Genomic DNA, 20318 nt, shown 5'->3' with positions numbered 1-20318 from the left:
TTTCTATTTCATCTGTGTATCACCACAAGACTGTGACTTACTGGTAAGGATTCTGGCATCTTTCTCCTTTGACAGCTACATGGTGCCTCCCTGATGCCACCTTCTTTCCACTTCTATCTCTGCTTGGATTTTTCACCTTGCTATATTCTGACCCTGCCATAGGCCAGAGCAGCTTCTTTATTGACCAATGGTAATAAAACATATTCACAATATACAGAGGAGAATCCCACATCATCTGTCTTAACCCATCTGCCTGCACTTTCCCACCAAGAACATGTAATTTTCTCCTGTATCGCCAGTTTTATGTAGATCTTGACTAACTGACTTGCAGATCCATAGGGCTCTAACCTGGGGTTCTAGAGTTCTAGAACATTCCCCAGACAGGCAGGAGTCAGGATCAATTCACAGGCATCCCCCAGCCTCCTTTGCTCTGGCCCTCATCTCACCATTTAAGCACATCTCTGGCTTCCCCTCTTTCTCTTCAGTTTCTAGTTGCTTTGTATATTCAGTTCCCATTTTTTATGCTTGCATGTGCACATGTATATGTACACATTAGTATTTATGCAGGTGCATTTGAATGTCTTGGGGACATGGGTATATTTGTGCAAGGATGCTAGTGAACAGCTTCAATTGTTGATTGTCAGGAGCCATCTACCTTGTTTATCTATCATGTATGTATGTGTGTGTATGTATGTATCTATCTATCTATCTATATCTTTCTATCTATTGTCTATCCATCTCTTACCTATCTGTGTGTATGTATGTATGTATGTATCTAATCTTTCTATCTATCGTCTATCCACCTACCTACCTATCTTGTGTGTGTGTATGTATGTATGTATGTATGTATGTATCTATCTATCTATCTATCTATCTATCTATATCTTTCTATCTATTGTCTATCCATCTCTTACCTATCTGTGTATATGTATGTATGTATGTATCTAATCTTTCTATCTATCGTCTATCCACCTACCTACCTATCTTGTGTGTGTGTGTGTGTGTGTGTGTGTGTGTGTGTGTATGTAGTATATGTACCTGTGCAGGTGTGGAGGTCAAAGGCTGTCTGTCTGGTGTCTGTCTCAATTGCTCTCCATTTAATTTTACTTTCAAAGAGGGTTCTGGCTATACCTGGAGCTCATTGCTTTGACTGAGCAGGCTGGTCAGCAAACCTGCCATACTCCCTGCTCTTGTATCTGCCCCTTACACAAGCACTGGGATTACAGGTATGTGCCACCACACGACTTTTTAAAACGTGTGTTCTGGGGCTCAAACTCCTTCTGTAAGCAGCTTGCCAACTGGGCTATCTCTTAGCCACCATTTCTCATTTTTTTCATATGGGGTTGGGTCTCCCTTCCTTTGCTAAGCAATTGAGGATGGCCATCACTGCTCAGTAAATTATTAATCCCCAAATGAAATGTCCCACTGTGCAGCACAGCTGTCATCTCCCTCTTTACCACCTGAACACTTAGCATCACAATATATGTCCTAGAGATCAAATGTGACTGCAGTGCCCACCTCCAAGGTTCAGGAGCTGGAACTCAGAACCTGCCATTCATTCTTCACGGAACTTTCTAGAAAACCAGCACAGTACCAAGCCATTTTTTAATCACCCGAAACAATAACAACCACGCCACTAGTAATAATATCTACCTTAAGCGTCCTTATTTGGGGCTAGTGGCTTTAAAAGCCATTCATTTTCTCATTCATCTCCTCTTCTCCATCTCCTGAGAAGCGGGGTTTGTTTCTTCCCATCTCTTTTATAGATGCTGAAACTTAGGCGAGCCGGAAAGTTGTCTGGCATGGCACAATGCATAGAAGTCAGAGGCAGGATTTGAACTTAAGAGGTTGGTGCCATCACCCCCCCTCCATCATTTAAGGTTGATTAGCTACTTGTTTACTTACTCCTTGCTCTGTTTTGTTTTTTTTTTTTAATAAAAGAAAAATTTGGCTGGGGCTGTAGCTCAGTTGGTAGAGTGTTTGCCTACTATGCAAAAGGCCATGGGTTCAATTCCCAGGTCCATATAAACAACATATGGTACAGATCTGTAATCCTAGTGTTCAAAAAGTGAAGCAGGAGGATTAGATGTTCAAGGCAGTCCTTGTCTGCATAGAAAGTTAGGGGCTATCCTGGGTTACCTGAGAGCCTGTCTCAAAAAACAAAAACAAAATCACACTCACACAAATACACACACACACACACAAAACCCAAGGAAATACAACTGACTAATTGTGCATGCATGAGTATTTAAGCACTTCTGTCAATATGAAAGCTTCTTAAAGTTTCCACTGTCCCTTATGCACCTGAGAAAACTCTGAATGTGTTCTTTTCCCACCATTTCTCCAGGACACTCTATTGCCACTGTGCATTCCAATGCCTCTCTCTCATTAGCATGTTCAGAACTTGAGGGCACAGATGGCCCCCACGAGGGGTGGCAGGCTCAGTAAATGCAGTGTTGTTGGTGGCATAACAGTACAGAGCTGCCCTTACCTGTAGCTGGCTTTTCTGTCACACTGGGAATCTGTAAGTCTTGTCTCATGGTGGCTGTACCCACAGGGGCAGTGTAGCTTCCCTGCTCTGTGGCACAGGTAGGAAGGCTGGCTGCATCATCCATAGAGGCCAGCACAGCCCTGCCCCTGCCCTTCTGTGACTCCTCAGCACCACCACACAGATGCCCAGGGCATGTCAATCATTCGCATCTCCTTTTGTCTGTGTTGGAAAAGGTGACTCAGCTCTTGGGCTGCTGGCAGTTGTTTGCCAAATTGAATCACTCTCACTGTCTTGGTGGGCACTTGGACAAGTGGTCTTGTGCCCTTCTGACAGAAGAGTTGCTTACTTTTCTACGTATGAGTGTTATTTTGATATGTACGAGTGTTTTACCTGCATGTATGTATATGTACTACATGAGTACTTGGTGTCCTCGGAGGTCTGAAGAGGGTGTCAGAGCTCCTGGAGCAGGAGTTACAGGTGGCTGTGAACAGCCATACAGGTCCTGCAAAGGTACTTGCCTTGAAACCACAAGGGCATCAGGATAGCAGTTCAATTCCCAGAACCATGGTAAATAAAGTCATTTGATAAGGGAGGAAGGGAGAGGTGGGGGGGGGGGAGGGAGGAGGAGAGAAAGAGGGAGAGAGAGAGAGAAAGACAGACAAAGAGACAGAGAGAGAGAGAGAGAGAGAGAGAGAGAGAGAGAGAGAGAGAGAGAGAGAGGAAGAGAGGAGAGGGAGACACCACTGCAAGGGACAGATAATCTTAGCATTTCTAGGCTGGTGACATTTTCGCTGAGACATGAATAATGGAAAAGAGATGAGGATGCCAGTCACGTTTATTCAGAAAGAGCATCCCAGACAGAAGGGAAACCGGTGCAAAAGACCTGAGGCAGGGGCATGCTTGGTATTGTTGGGGGTTAAGAATAAAGACACCGTGCCTAGAGAAGTGAACAAGAGAAAGAGATGAAGAAAGTGGGCGAGGAACCTGATACCACAGGGTGAGGCAAAGCTTCTAGAACCTTTTTGGATGACTGTATCATCTTCTCCGTTCACAAGGCAGGGACTTAACCAAGACTTAGATTTGGAAGGAAAGATAGGATGGGATCTAAGAGTCAGGCGTGTTCTTCAGGAGCTTTTAAACCAACCGAATATACAATACCCTCATTGATATATTAATATGGCTACAATTTATAGGAAATCATTATCAGTCATTATTACTGTATCGAGAAAAGTAATTGCTAGCACAATTTTGGGAAGCGCTTGACTCCACATAGCTCCTTCCCTATTGTCTGTCTTCTGATATAAATTCCACAATGCCACAGAGAGGTGGGGAAGTCAAACTCAATCTAATAAAGGTCGCCCTCATGTCCCTCCTGCTCTGTGACACACCATTTACTGAATCATCTATTGTTGTCCAAAGAACAAAGACGAACCTCGACAATCAGGGGAATGATAAGGTTCATTTGGAAATTGGGGAGGAAATTGCAAAAGCAGTGGAGGCCAAGGGCAGAGTCCTGCTCGGAGATCAATAGCTGCCCACAACGAGGAGGGAGGAGAAGGAATAAGCAGGATGGACGATGCTGAGAGATGGTGTCCTGCCAGCCAGCCAGTGTGGCGGCCCTGTGAAGAGCTCCCTACTGAAATCAGATATGAGCATACACCTCTGGTCTCCGCGTCACATGACCTGTGAACACCTCAGCTGACCCTCTGCAGGATCGTGGGGGCCGATTAGTCTGCAGGGTTTCCGGGAGCATTGGAAGAGAGCGGGAAATGCTCCAATGAGGACCACACAGCGCCAGCCTTGTCTCCATCCTCCTCTTTCTTTGATCAAGTTGAGCAAAGCCACCAAAGGCAGAACGGTGCACCTAGGAGCCTATTAAAGCTTTCCTCCCTCAGATGGAGAAGATGGAAATTAGGACATCCTTCCCCCCAAATTATTTAGTGTAACAAAGACACCCATTGGGTTCTCCTTTGCCTCACACCATTGCCAGCGAAATGAGCACCTTCCAACTTAGGTTTAAGCTCAGTTTAATTATTCATGAATACTCACAGGAATGTTCCCCATATTAAAAACCCATCACAAGGAATTCATGATTATGGCTGGAGGATGGAGGTACTGGGTAGCACGGAGCACTTTACAGGCTGCATTGCCTCTTCCGTCCGTCAACAGACACCTCCAGACTTCCGGTAGAAACGTTTTGGTTTTGTTGTGTGTAGGCGCAGAGTCGGAATCTGAATGGTTGGAGCTGAGCCATGGGGGGAGTGATGGCTGGACTATGCAAGCTCCAAAGTGCTGGGTGGGATGCAGGACATAAACAGTGATAGTGGGGTTCTGAGCACTGGGAAGACGCCTCGGAAGGCAATGCCCCTCTGTTTGTTACACCGTTAAGAGAATAAATGGCTTACAGTCCAGTTCTCAGTTGAAGACAGTGAAGCCTCTAAGGGTAAACTGTTCCTTAAGGGTTTTCTGCCAAGAAGGGTATCGGCTAAAAAAATCCCAAAGGAGGTCTACCCACCAAATGTCTGTATTCTCACTAACCATTCACCATTTGCAATGCATGTGTAATCTTTCTTTTTATCTTTGTTTATTTAGATCCAATACCCTTCTACTTACTAAATACCTATCATTTACAATCCATCTACCATCCATCCAATAGCCTCACACTCACTAAACACCCACCATTTATAGCCATCAGTAATCCATCCTTCCATGCATCCATGCATCCATCTAACCATCCACACGTCCATCCAATAGCTATTTATGACCTCTCCACGGATGAATCTATCCGTCTTCTCCTGTGTCTACCAACACCTTCTTCCACATCTCCAATTATTTAATTAGGTAATTTGTAACACTTCTAATCCACCCTCATCCCTTTTTCTCTTCATTGCCAGTGCTGAAACCTAGGCCAATGCATCATCTTCTGGATGCCTGTGGTGGCTTCCTATCCAGCCCATCCCTTCCTCCTTTGTTATTGTACAGTTCATTTTTATTACAGCTCCAGAGACCATCTCCTCACGATGTCCCATGACTCCTATGATTGCAGCCTTTGGTGTGCAGACACCTTTATAGTACTGCTTCCACACAGGTCAGCCTGGACCGGTGCCCTCGGGATTGCTCCGTTCTCTTCCACCTTCAGGCGTAGGTTGAATACCCCTTCCTCAGTTGCTGCCAGAGGCTGTAGCCGTGGCACTGGTTTTGACTGAAGAAGTGATGGAGAGCTGGTCAGGCCTCATGCTGCTTGAGCTGTACCCCCTTTCTCCCAGGGCAGTGGATTGGAAGCCTCGCCTAGATCTGGTGCTGTCACAAGACTAGGTAGGGGCTCAGCTCCTCAGGGTTTCAGAATTAGTATGGTGAGCTGAGACTTCTCTACCCTGCACTAGGAAAGGAGTAGAAGAAACAATGAAGTCTTTTTTTGTTTGTTTGTTTGAAGCATTCTGGAAGTTGCTTGTTACTGTGGTGTAACTGACTGATACACTCTGATGTATCTGAAATTTTGGTTTCCTGCTCCCGTCCGTATGTTGAAAGCTACTTTTGTTTGTGTGTCAGGTGGCGAGTGGTTCAGGATGTGACTAGGTGATAAGGAAGAAGCCTCTGAGAATGGGATTGACAGATTGATGGAGGCTAGGGGTGGAGACACAGCTCAGCTTGCAATGAGCTTTTTGAGAAAGCATGAGGATTTGAGCAGGAACCTCAGAAGCCTCGCTGAAAACTCAATCATCAGGGCCATGACTTGGCCTGCACCGCTGATGTAGATGGAAAGGATAGGGCTGTACAGAGTTGGCCCCACCCCTTCAATGGCTGATGCACCCAGGAGAGAGGGTCTACACCTCACTTGGGCAGCACAACAGAGTTGACTCTGTTGGTATGGGCAGAGGCGAGCTGACCCTGAAGTTATGAGAATGGGAGAGTCAGTCACACCCCTCTTGTCTGCCATGTGGTAGCATGGATAAGGGAAAGATTCCCTCCTCCCCTTGCCCCTTGATATCTGCAGCAGGTGGGGGACCTGACCCAGCCCCTCACTGGTGCAGCACTTGGCAGAACGGGCCTTCTGCCTCACCCGGGCAGGACAGTAGAGTTGACCCTGGAGACAGGGTGCAGGTGAGCCAGGCTTGAGGGCATATGAGGAGCATAGCTGGTACTGCCTCCCTCTTCTTTGATGTGGTAGTGGGAATGAAGGAAAGATGCCTTCCCTACCAGCTCCCACCTCCTCCAACTGGAGAGGGAGCTGACCGCTTTACCAGATGCAACACTCAGGAAAGTGGACCCTGTACGTCCTCTGAGCTGCCCAGGGGAACTGACCCTGCAACCCTGAGAACATAAGCATGAAAGACCTAGTAGCCCCACCCCTCATCTGTCACGTGATGGCATGGGCAGGGAAGAGATGCCCCATCCCCCAACATCTGAGGCAGATGGAAGAGCTGGCCTTGAGGTCATAAGAGTTGGAGAGCTACCCCTGGTCCCTACCAGCTGCAACACTTGGGGAAACAGGCCCTGCACCTTGCATGGGAAGTACAATACCCAACCTTGTTGGTGGAGGTGAGCCAGCCCCAAAGTTGTGAGCATGGGAGATCTGTTCCCACTACTCGTCAGCAGTATGGACTGGGGAGAGATGCATCCCCCTTCCTCCTCGTCCCTCACTGCCTGCGACAGACAAGGGAGCTGACCCTCCCTTTACCAACTGCAGCAGTCAGGAAAGCAGACCCTGTTCCTCAGGTGGGCAGCACAGTAGAGCTGATCCTGTTGGCAGAGGCACAGCTGAGATGGTCCCGAGGGTGTGAGAGCGGCGTAGCTCCGCATCCCCCTCATCTGCCAGGTGGTGCTGAGGGCAAGAGATGGATGCCCCCACCCGTGGTGGGGGAGGGAGCTGACCCTCCCCCATACCAGCTGCAGTCCTCAGGAAAGTGAACCTGGCACTTCGTCTGGGCAGCACAGTAGAGCTGACCCTGTTGAAGAGGTGTGGGTGAGCCAGTCCTGGCGCTGTAAACATGGGAGACAAGCCCCCATTACTCATCTCACAAGAGGTAGCAAGAGCAGGGAAGTGATCCCCCCCACCTCCCCCACCCCCACCTATCAATGCCTGAGGCCGTTGGGAGAGCTGGCCCTGAGGTGATAAGAGCTGGAGAGCTGCCCTGCCTCTTATCAGCTGCAGCCTGGGGGAAGTGGCCCCTACACCTCGTCTGAACATCTATGGAGAGCAGAATGCTGGCTCTCCTCCTAGCTGTCTACCTGCTTTAGAAGGAATTCCAGGCTGGAGTCCAAGGAAAAACAGGATTGATAGTTTTTTGAGTGTGGTTCATTATAAACAAGTCAGAAGACATCTTGAGGTCCGGGGCCGATCGTCTCTATGCCTAAAGGTTCCCTAGCATGTGTGTGAATGACACAGGGGACTGGACGTCTGGACTGACCTCTGAACACAGGTCAGTACCAACCCTGTTTTGCTCAAGGCTATTCCAAAGCTCTTCCAAGTTACCCGGAACAAAGCCAAGATCTGTACCATGATCTTGGGGGTGTCACAGCTCTTATCCTTCTAGGGAAGCTGCACGGGAGGACACTACTTCATAGGCTAGTGTGCAGGGGGCATAGCTTTCTACTCTCTATCCAAATCTGCATCAACCTGTCTGCCATCTTTTCATATAAAGTTTGGCCTGTAATTGTTTTCTTGGCTGTGTCTTCACTTGGTTTGGATATCAGAGTAACCCTGGTTTTGGATAAAGAGACTGTATTGTGTCTTGCCATTGTAGTTTATGGACTAGTTTGAGAAGCATTGGCATTAGGTTTGTTTTGTTTTGTTTTGTTTTGTTTTTTGTAGCAATCTGGTTGAATTCAGCAGTGAATTTATCTGGACTGGATGTTTCATAGTTGGAGATTTTTTTTTTAAAAAAATAAAACTTAAACCTCATTGGGTGCAACTGAAAATAACAATATTAAGCCAATTAAGTCAGCCTCAGAAAGATAAACCATCACAATTTCTCTTATTTGTGGGTTGAAGATACTACCATCTATGTATAAATGATAAGAAAGTAGGATCAAAATTATCTAGGGGAACAAAGAGAGGGGAGGAAAACAGGAAAGGTAAGGGAGCTGAGGATGTGGAGGGGACTAATATTTAAAGTCCATTACACACTGTCATGGAAATTAATCTATGGAATCCCCATTTAATGAGATAAACAATTTTTAAAAGTCTAATCACTTAAGAGTTATAATTATAGAACTAAACCTCAAAGCAAGAATTGTAGCCAGATGTATTGGTTAGCGTCTGCCGCTTAACAAATTATCCTAAAACTTAGTAGGGTGCAATAATAAACAGTTCTGATCTTAGAGTCTGTGTGGGTCAGGAGTGTGGGAGTGGCTTGGAGTAGTTCTGACTCTCTTAGGACGTGCCAATCACAATGGTGCCCAGGCGAGTGTGGGAGTGGCTTGGAGCAGTTCTGACCCTCTTAGGACGTGCCAATCACAACGGTACCCAGGCTTATCGTCATCTAAGGGTTAGACTAGGTTTGCAAGAGCCACTTCCACGCTACCACCACTGGTAAACCTCCTTCTAGCTTCCCCAACCATTTTTCACTGTTCCCAAATGCTAAGTACTTTCAGAGGAGCCTCAGGCAAAAGTCTTTCCAGGGGAGACTCTTTGGGTCTCTCCCATCTAGTTGTCTCCCCATATTGCCTGTGTCTGTATTTTCTGCATCTCATAACATGACTTTTGAGCTGGGCTATCAGTCTAGACTCGACATTCATTCTCTTTCTTATCTGTTGTACCTTGCTGGACATTTCTCAAACACACTGTCTATGAATTATGTACGTGTGCAGCCTTAAATGCATTCCTCTGAAATAGTCAACAACAATGGCTTTGCCACTCAACAGTATCCTCCCAGACCCACTTATCCACTCCAAACGACGTTCACCCTATCAATGTGACACCATCCATTTCCTTCCCAATTGTGACATGATTGCTGGGTGTTCTCACAAAGTAAGTCATTATTCAAAGCCCCAAACCAACACAGAAAGCTAAGATAAGGAAGGGCTAACCCAGCACGAGCAGAGAAAACACTCACTTAATCCTGACTCTTCCAGCCAAGTCTCCCAGGAAGATTTGTAGCATAAAGTGCAGAGATTTGCCTGACTTGGCACCGTCAAATGCTACGGAGCGTCGCCTCTTTGCTAGGAACATCTGCACGGTCAGGTGACGCTCCCCGGAAGATGCAGCCACCACCATATACCTTTCTGCCCACGATTCCTCAATCCATGACCACCATTCTGAGACCTGGAATTTTTTCTCTCTCATAACTTGTTAATGCTGCTGACAGCGGCACATCGAGCCTCTGGCAAGCTGGGCTATTTGCTGTTGCCATCTCCACTGATAAATTGCCCAATTTTCTTAGCAAATTTAGCAACAATAACAGTTTTCTGCTAGCAAAATAACCTTTCATTTTATCTAAAAAAAAATGAGATGGAATAGAAACGAATGGAAGAGGTTTTAGGTCTCCTTCAAAAAGAAAACCAAGTTCCTAATGTTCGGTTTTCACCGAAAACTGAGGGTGGGGAACTGGTTTTTCTTGCCCGGTAAATAAAACAACTGTGTTTTACATTCGGCCTATTGCTGCCCGTGGATTTCTGCCTCCACCCTTTTTATAGAAAAAAGAACTTTTGAAACACTTTATAGTTTCATAGGGGGAATGCATTAGATTAGTTGTCTTTAGACATTTTTTATAGAAAAAAAAACAAGGTTTCATGTCACCCAGACTCATCTGTGACTTGCCATCAAGTTGAAGATGACCCTGAACTTTTGATCCTCCTGCCTCTGCCTTCTAAGTTCTGGGATTACAGGCCTGCACCACCAAGGCCAGCTTTCTTCAGAAGTTCATTTTTAGTTCCATATTTATCCCCCTGCAATGGGATAGCTGTACCTCACTTTTTTGTGAGCTCGAGTTTATGGATTATAGTGCTCAGTGGAACATATTATAAGAATTTCTACTTAATCCATCAAAAACCGGGAGGCCTATTTTTAACCGAAGTCCCAGATGAAGGAAGCGATCTGATTTCAATGTTGGTTATCAGCCTCTGCCAACCGCGGAGGGAAATGGATAAAAGGAGACAGGGGAAGGCAGCTAGGAGACAACCCTAGCATCCATCCCCACCCAGCCCTGTTGTCAAGAGGCAGCCCAAGATGGAGACTCCACTGTGATCTTAGCTGGAACCGAGAGCCCAAATAAAAACAAGAATCATGAGCCAACCCCACTCACAGGCCACATTCCCAACTGCTGCCGCCACTTTCCCAAAGGGATGCCTGGGCTGACAAAGTCTGGAGCCCATGAGTTAGCCAAACCACCAACCGTCAGCCTCTGAGGGCAAAATCACTTCCCAAGACGGGGGAAGCCAGGAAGCTGCAGCTTTGTACTCCCCTGGCACGAACTCTTCCGCCTTCCCTGTTTAACTTTGATCCTAATGGTCAGAAGCACAGCTCTGCAGTGAAGCAAGATTCCTTCCTGACCGTGTCTGTGGTTTCCTCCAGGGTTCAGTTAGACAAGGACGTGTAGGCAGGCACGAGGCACCCTTTGCAGTAGGCTGCAGGCAGATGCAGGACAGGGGAAGAGCCAGGCTCTGGGACAGCGGTGACCTCCCAGGGAATTTAGCCTGCTTTTTGATAGAGTTAGGGCAGGTCCTCTCCATACTGTGTCCTATATGGTGGGCATTTGTTTGCTGTCTTTGGCTTACAGACCCCTGGAATTCACTCTAAGAACATCCTTTACAATCAGGTCACAGTGCTAAGGAGAAGCCATGGCAAGTCCCACATACTTCCCTCCCCCAGCTAGGTCAAAACATGTGATCCATACTTCCTGACTTGGTATACAACTTGGGATCAGGAGTGACCCGTGCTAGCCAATGAGACTCAAACCAGAAAGTTTGCTTGCTATACACAGGAAACAAAAAAAGACTTGAGTTGTGAAATATTTGTTTATGCTATAGAGATAGATCTCTGACTATGTCGCCTTCTGATTGGTTTAGTAAAGCACTAAATGGCCAACAGTTAGGCAAGAGAGCAGAGGCGGGACTTCTGGGGAGAGAAAGAACTCTGGGAAGAAAAGCGGCAGAGATGTCAGGAGACGGGAAACAAGTCAGACATATGGTAGAGCGGAGAATAGCCAAACCATGTGACAGAATGCAGATTAATAGAAACAGATTTATTTAAGTCATAAAAGTTAATTGGGAAAAAGCTTAGGCTAAGGTCAAGCTTTCATAATTAATAAGAAGTTTCCATGTCATGACTTGTGTGCTGGCGATCCAAAGAAAATCTGATGAGAAAACTTGCTACAGACTTGTTTTCTTTTTTTTAAAATATTTATTTATTTATTATGTATACAATATTCTGTCTGTGTATATGTCTGCAGGCCAGAAGAGGGCACCAGGACCTCATTACAGATGGTTGTGAGCCACCATGTGGTTGCCGGGAATTGAACTCAGGACTTTTGGAAGAGCAGGCAATGCTCTTAACCACTGAGCCATCTCTCCAGCCCCAGACTTGTTTTCTATTAGTATTTCAAGCCTAAAGCTTTTGAGAGCCAGTGGGAGAGGTAGAGTCACCCGAGAGAGGCACCAGCCTGGAGGAATGCTTAGGTGCGTGAGAATCCCAATAATTTGAACTCTTGAATCTACCTGAAGTTAAGGTAGACTTGATCTATTTCATTATTATTATCATTATTACTATTTTGGTTTTCAGATGCATGCACCAAGTCTTTCTTTTTCTACCTTTTATTTTCAATCTATTGACATCTTTGAATCTAAATTATATCATGTGGGCTCTATATAACTTCAACTTCATGGGATCCAGCATCACCAGAGATAAGCCTCTGAGTCTGTCTGTGAGGAAGTTTCTAGAGTGGGCTAACTGAGGAGGAAAGACTCACCCTAAAAGCACTGTCCTAGGGGCTGCTAGGCTCCGAGACGGACTGAATAGGAGAGAGTGAACTGAGCAGCAGCATTTATCCGTCTCTGTCTCCTGACCGTGGATGCTGTGTGACCTGCTACCTCGGGCTCTGACTGCCATGCCTTCTTCACCATGATGAACCTCTCCAGATTGTGAGTTGAAATCAACCCTTCCTCTCCTGGGTTGATTTCGTCAGGAATTGGGTCTCAGCAGATACAAAACAGGACTAGTGGAGAGTGAAAACCCAGAAACATGCATGCAAACCTTGTCGAGTTCTGACCTTCAATACTCAAGGAAATGAAACAGTGGTGTCTGAAGCCACCGTGGGTTGGGCACACTTTGTCATGGTACAGGGGACCATGCAATAGTGTGATGTGTACTGTTTGTCCTCACAGGAAGAAGGGACTTCTGGAGATAAAGCACATCCAGGGGGGTCACACTCAAGTGCCAATGGCAAACACGGATGGATAATTTGGGGAGGGGAAGATTGCCACTAACCAGAGGACGCATATAATGTCGGGAGAGGAAAACCAGTTACTGTCCAGAGGGAATACACGTTGAACATTGCCAGACATTTTGAGAGCAATTAGATTTATTTAATGGAAAAAGAAAAACAAAGACAAAGAAACAAAATAACAAACTTAATTTTTTGTGTATGCGGCGTTGGGGAGGAAAAACTTTAATTTTTAGCTGCTGGGAACTAATTAATAAAAATTATAACACTAACTTTCTAGCCAAGTAATGCATCAGCTTGTGGTGTTTAATCCCACTCAGCCCCTTGACTCATAGCCCAAAGCAATACTGGGTAGGAGATGTGTCCTGCTCTGGGCTCCACCAACTAGTAATGCCATAACATAACCTGAGGCTCAGGGTCACACATCTAGGTACAGAGTGCTTTTTCTTTTAAGATCTATTTATTTTATTTTATGTGTATGAGTGTTTTGTGTGTGTGTGTGTGTGAGAGAGAGAGAGGGGGGGGGTGCGCACACAGTGCCCACAGAGGCCAGAAGAGGGAGACAGATCACCTGGACCTGCAGTCAACAGGACATAATGATCCACCATGTGGATACTGGAACCTAAAGCCAGTTCTGCAAGAGCAGCAAGTGCTCTGAACTACCCAGCCACCTCAAGGCCCTCCAGAGCAGCTCTGGACTTTGGCCCTTACTGCTCCTTAAGACAAAAATTTCCAGAAGGTTCTGCTATGAGTTGCTTCCCCCCCCCACAATGTACATGTACGTGTGTATGCATATATATTTGTGTGTTGTGCGTGTGCATAAGTACCTGTTAATATGCACACATATGTGAAGGCTGGAAAACAATTTCAATAAACATTCTCAGAAACATCTTTTACATCCTTTGAGACAGGGCCTTCCATTGACTTGTGTGGTGGTTTTTAAGAAATAGCCCCCAAAGGGAGTGGCACTATTAGGAGGTGTGCCCTTGTTGGAGGAAGTGTGTCACTGTGGTGGGCAGGCTTTGAGGTTTCTCTTGCTCAAGAGTCCCTCAGTGTAACTGTCAGTCGACTTCCTGATGTCTGCACGGTTCCTCAGCTATTCCTCCAGCACCAAGTCTCTCTGCACCCCACCGTGTTCCCTGCCATGACGATAATGGACTGAACCTCTGAAACTGTAAGCTGCTACTCAATTAAATGTTTCCTTTATAAGAGTTGCCATGGTCATTGTGCTACTCACAGCAATAAAGCCCTAATCCAGTTTAGATCTCACCAATTACAGACTGGCTGGCCAGCAAGCTACAAGGATCTGCCTGTCTCAGGCTCCCCAGTGCTGGGATTATAAACCAACATCTATATACTCAGCAATTTTACATGGGTTCTGGGGATCGGAGAGTGATTTGCCTACCGAGTCGTCCCCACAGCCCCCTTCTATGGTTGCTTAGGTTTACCTGACAGAAAGCAGGTGAATGATGGATCCCACCTACGGGTGACAGCAAGATCTTAGGATGAACTTTCCAGAGTAAGTCACAGCTCCCAGTCTGGAAAGTTCTGGGCCACTGTGCTACAGGGAGGGGGAATCTCTGGCCCCACCAGTGCCACATGGAGAGCAGTGGGCTTTATTATTCAAATCAGGCTGTGCCATGCATTTTCATGGTAAGTTGTACAAGCTGATTGTTGATTTATCAGTGTTTCTGGTCCACTCAGTTTGCGGGTCTTCCTCCTAGTCAGACCTCCTTTCCTGTAGACAAGATCAGCACCCATGTTTGTTACTATGTTATTGGAGGGTGGCAACTGCCATGTCTAAGACTTATAATGTTTCAGTATGTCAACATAACACAAAGAAGGACCTCAATAATAAGTGTTGTTGCTCACACAATAGTTTAGCATTAATGGGTAGCAAGGACAACCTTTTTCAAATAGTGTCTCTGATGATAGTTTTGTGAAGTGGGAGCGTTCTTGGTCACATCTTTGGTGCTACATGGCTGTTTCACTTCTAGCCTCAGGCACCCAGGCATACCCACATGACATGGCTCGAACATAGAGGGGGTCCATTGCTTTCTAAGGGGCGGAATATCAGTTCTGCTCACATCCCATTGGCAGAACCTAGTCATGGTGGTCCCATCCCACCGAAAGGAGGGTCCTTACCCACAACTGTTTCCTGGGGCTGGATCTATTGAAAGCTCCTTGGCTGAGCTGTGCTGTGTGGCAAGCCCTTGACTCTGTAGGATAAGATGGCCCCATGATTTTCAGGCTTCGTTGGTGGGTCAGAGAGGACAACATTCTGCTGGGTCTCCCACAAGGACAGGTAGTCAGAGGTCTGTGGCTGGCGTTTGTTTTCTTATTAAGTTTAGGAGCAATAGCAATTAATTATAGAACATGGTCTGCAAACTGTTGTAATATATGTCAAGGGCTAGAAGGATGACTCAGGCAGTAGCATTCAGGGCTCACTGTGAAACATGAGGACCCGAGCTCAATCCCCAGAACTCATTGAAGAAATTCAGGAGCAGTGGAGTATGGGTATAATCTTAGTACTGTGAGGCAGAGACAGGAGGATCCCTGGACTCCCTGGCCAGCCAGTCTAGATGAGTCAGCACGTTCCAGGTACGAGTAAGGGACATGGTCGCAAAGCAACAACAAGAATCAAAGGGAGAGCAACTGAGGAAGACCCCTGAAGTTGACCTCTGGATTCTGAGAGCTTTTGCCAATCACAGTCACAAACATTTATTGAGTGTTTGCTGTGTTCCAGGGTGTTTGTTCATCAGAAGCACTCTACAGAGATCAATTAATCTTACTAGTGAGATCCTGATAATAGGGGAAGCTTCAGGTGGGGACTCAAGGATGTTAGGATCATGTTCTGAGTAGGTTCCTAGGTCAAGTTTCTAGGTCTGAGAGGGTGTGTTCTGTAGTCACTGATAAACACCAAACACTGAGAGAGAGAGAGAGAGAGAGAGAGAGAGAGAGAGAGAGAGAGAGAGAGAGAGAGGAGAACACTACCCCTGGGACAGTAGGGTTTCCTGAACCCAGGCTTGTTGGGAGGAAGTCTAGGAGTCTCCTGCCCTAAAATCATGGACAGTCTTGATTTCCAGCCCTTTACTCTGGTGTCCTGGAACTTTGGGAGGAATAAAGAAAGTGTGGTGGTTTGAAAGGAAATGGATCCCAAAGGGAGTGGCACTATTAGGAGGTGTGGCCTTGTTGGAGGAAGAGCGTCACTATGGGGGTGGGTTTGGGGGGGTCTCTTTTGCTCAAGCTTTCTTCAGTATGACTATCAGTCAACTTCCTATTGCCTTTGAGTCAAGATGTAAGGACTGTCAGCCCCAGCACCAGGTCTGCCTGCATGCCATCATGCTCCCTGCCAGGATGATGATGGATGGACTGAACCTCTGAAATTGTAAGCAAACCACCCCAATTAAATGTTTCCTTTATAAGAGTTGCCATGGTCACGGTGTCTCTTCCCGGGAGTGAAAACCCTAAGACAGCAAGAAAAGCTACAAGAGTTTACTCCCTTCTCTTGAGTCACTCAGGACAATGACACTGAGGGGAATGGTATTTTCCTGAAGGAAAACACTTTGGGCTGGAGTCTTTGAGCACTCGAGTCCTCTGAGAAAGGTTTTCACAGTCTCTTCTCTTAGCAGCTCCATCTCTAACTCTATGAGCATGGATGTTCCTGGAATGGTGTGAAGGATGATTGTTGGGGGAAGAGGAAACTGGATTTTGCTGGGTTTCCCCACCCTCATTCAGTGTTTTTCTCTATCCATGCTGGCTTTAGTCATGTGCTGTGTCTTCAGTTCAGAAGAGGGTACCCCACAAATACTTCCAGGGAAGCTGTAATTGTCTTAATGTCATAGCTTCCCCTAAGAGTTTTGAACCCTGGACCAAATAACCCTGAACAAAAGGACCATAGAAGCAACCTCTATGCAATGTGAGCAGAGTCTCAGCAGCTGGTTCCAGACTCCAGTGAGGCAACAGAATTGCCTTAGCAAAGGCAGTGGAAGCATCTAAGCAGGTACCAAAACCGATCCTAGGAACTAGTCATAGCCTCTGCGGCTGCGGGTGACGGGCCAGACAAGACTGCTTGTCTGTTGTAAGAAGACAGTGGTATGGGGTCAGACAGTCTGGCACAGAGCCCTGGCTCTGCCCTCTTCACGCTGCTGGCTTCAGGAAAGTTCCTTTCCATTTCTGAGAATCAGGGTCTGATTGGAAATATGGGGGATACTTGCCAAACTCAAGGATGCTTTGTGCCTCAGTGAGATCAAATTTGTGATGAGATCAGATTCATCAAAATGTTCTTGGTAGCTGTGTCTAGTGCTGCAGGCCTGTAATCTCCATTACTTGACAGGCTGAAGTGGGAAGCTCCCCAGTTCAAGGTCATCCTGGGCTGCAGTGAGTTTGAGGCCAGCCTAGGCAATTTAGTGTGACAATGTCTCAAAGCAAAGTTTGTAATGAGGACAGGGGTTCTAACTCTGTGGTGAAATGCTTGCCCATCATGTGAGAGGCCCTGGGTTTGATCCATAATGACACAAAAAACAAGCACTCAGATTGCCAAGATACTATATGCACAGTGAGGAATTGGCAGAGCATCCCTAAGCCAAGGGTTCTCAGTCTGGAATGTTCCTGAGTCTCACAACCCAGAAGAGGGAAAGAAATCTCACACCATAACAATATCAATATAAATGTATAAAAACTACCTCTATGCATATTTGAAACACACAAGTCTCATGCTAGAATTGAGCCTCACTGTCAACTTACCGACCCCAACACTCCAAAGTCTCAAGAGAAAACCAGAGTCCAGCCTCGTCCTTTGTCACTTCAAAGGCTCCATTTTTAACACTGTATCAATTGGGTCTTGATAAGAAGGAGGCTGGGCATCTTCAGCATCCCAGCACAGACAGTGAGGATGGAGGGGTACCCTGGACCTGAACTGGAAGGAAGTTGGGGCCAAGATGATCAGAAAAGAGGGAAGGGGCATCCCAAGTCTGTAGGACATATTGAAGGGCCAGCTCTTCATTCTTAGGCCAGGGCACAGGGTAGGTAACAAAGTATGGCCCAAGGGCCTTGTTTAGGGTTCAGGATGTTCTCCTCACTGACTCACTGATGTCTTTTGTGGCTAAGCAGAATCAAATGAAGGAGACAGTTGTCCTGGGAGTGATAAGTATTCTTAGCCATGCTCAAGTCTCAGGTGTCTTCCAGGTGCAGGCACACTCATCCTGGGAGATCAGGGGTGGGGCTACAGACAATGCTGCAACCTGTGGTCCACCCTGGGGCGGCATAGGCCCTAGCATCCAACATAGGGCTCAGCCCAAAAAGAGAGAGCAAGGCGTGGCACAGGGTGTTCACCTTTAGTCCCAACACTCAGGAGGCAGAGGCAGATAGATCTCTGGGAGTTTGAGTTCAGCCTGATCTATGTAACAGTTTCCAGTGAAGCCATAGTTACATAGTGGGACCCTGTCTTTAAAACATAATGCCAGGGTAGACTTTGTATCCTTGAGCTTCTGGACAGATGTCTCGTGTGTAGCAGGTGCCCTCCGCCTTGTGGGACACAGATGTTGTTGAGAACTCACTGGCACTAGGACTCAGGTATTGAAATGCCTTTCAGACTCAGAGGTTTGGGTTTGGAGAGTGGTCCTCACCAAGGCATGGAGGCCCAAGCAAGAGGTATGTGACTTCCTGTTTCAGTTCTAAGAATCTCTCTGGCGCCACCTCTAGAGTGTTGATACCCCTGATGATGTGGGATGCCCTTCTGTATATGTGTTGATTTTATTGGATAATGAATGGCTTAGCAGAGTAAAGCCAGGCGGGAAATCCGAATAGAGATATATAGAAAGAGTAGGCGGAGTCAAAGAGACACCATGTAGCTGCCAAAGGAGAAGGATGCTGGAAACTTACCAGCAGGCCCCAGCCTTGTGGTGTTAGAAATGGGTTAGTTTAAGATATAAGTGCTAGGTAGGTATATGGAGAGGTAGCCTGGGTAACAGTACATGCAGCCTTGCTTCTTTCTCCTCCTCCCCTTCTCTGCTTCCGGAAACACAGCTCACTTACTCCCCACACTCAGGTGTGTGTTTGTGTTGTGAGTTGAGCCCTTCTGTTGCTCTGAGTGAACTGGGCCTCTGCCTAGTGTTGCGGCTGACATTTTGCTGTGAGTTGCCTGGTTCAGCATTCCATGCCCATGGCAGACATTGTCAGTTGATCCTAGTATTGTTTTCTGAATTGCTGCAACCAAGCCTCTGGCTCCTTCGTGACACAGCAGCCTAGGCAGCCAATACCAATTGACTGGAATTGGTTGTAAGAGATAAAAACGATGTGTCACCCTCAATTTATCCTTTGCTAATCTGATTAGGGAAAGAGGGCAGAGGTCAGCTTTCCTCGCTCTCTCTTGCTCGCCCATGGGATCTGTTTCCCATTTAGTCTGAGCTTTGATTTCCTGCAGACTGATAAGGGGAAGGAGGCAAGATGCCACACACAATGTACACTCAGTGTGAGTCCTGGTGAGCACAGCCTAGGCACGGACACCCTTCCTGATGCTGAACCCCTAGGGTGGCAGAAGAACCCAGTCCTCCCGGGAGGATTCAGGGAGGTGGTTGGGAGATGTGATAGTTCAGGAAGGGACCTGCTAGCAGGAGAGGGAGCCAGGATGCTCAGAGCTGTCTGATTCTCTCCAGATTTAAGCTAAAGAAATGGGCCAAAGCCTGAGGGAGTCTGGTTACTGCTGCAACCAGGCAGGATGTAGGAACAGGGCCACCCAGTTTGCCAAACAAAAGGGCAAGAAGCGTTGCCATGGTATCTGTCTTCTTCCAGTTTGGATATTTCAGAGTTGGCCAACTTATGACCCTTCAAAGGCTGAGAGCAATTTTTAAGTCAGATGTGTTTTCAGGATTATTTCCTTATCCATTCATTCAAGTGTTTGTTGAACACCTCCCGAGAATCCAGTTCTAAACCAGGACCTGGGGATAATTTCAGAAACAGGAGGGCTCAGTCCTGCCTGAAGGCTGCCGGGAAAGGCTGAAAGGAACATGCGGCTATTGTGAAATCTGATGAGATCCCAAGGGAAGAACAGGAAACTAAAGGCATGTGTGTCTGTATACATATACCCATACCCACATACACACGGCACAGACATGAACATACACTCCCCCGTGGACACACCACACACATAAACACACACACACACACACACCACATACACCACACATACGTCACACACACCACACACATAAACACACACACACACACTATACACACACACACTATACACACACACCACACATACACCATACATACACCACACACACACTATATACACACACACACTATACACACACACCACACATACACCATACATATACCACACAACACACACACTCCCCTGTGGACACACTACACACACCATACACATACACACACTATACACACACATACCACGCATACACCACACATATCACACACACACATAC

General features: G+C 46.6%; 1 protein-coding gene and 1 non-coding gene across 2 annotated transcripts in view; one reads left to right on the top strand and one right to left on the bottom strand.

Moving 5' to 3' along the window:
* Kazn (kazrin, periplakin interacting protein) overlaps positions 1-20318 on the bottom strand; it is a 986632-nt gene that overhangs the window by 502053 nt on the left and 464261 nt on the right. The gene's annotated exons all lie outside the window — the stretch shown is intronic.
* Trnas-acu (transfer RNA serine (anticodon ACU)) lies at positions 1957-2031 on the top strand. Its single transcript has one exon. It is a non-coding gene; the product is annotated as a tRNA-Ser (tRNA).

This window comes from Myodes glareolus, chromosome 6, assembly GCF_982192425.1.
Source record: "Myodes glareolus chromosome 6, mMyoGla1.1, whole genome shotgun sequence".
NCBI lineage: Eukaryota > Metazoa > Chordata > Mammalia > Rodentia > Cricetidae > Myodes > Myodes glareolus.
Note: the sequence above shows the minus strand (reverse complement) of the source record. Positions and strands in the feature narration are given on the sequence as shown.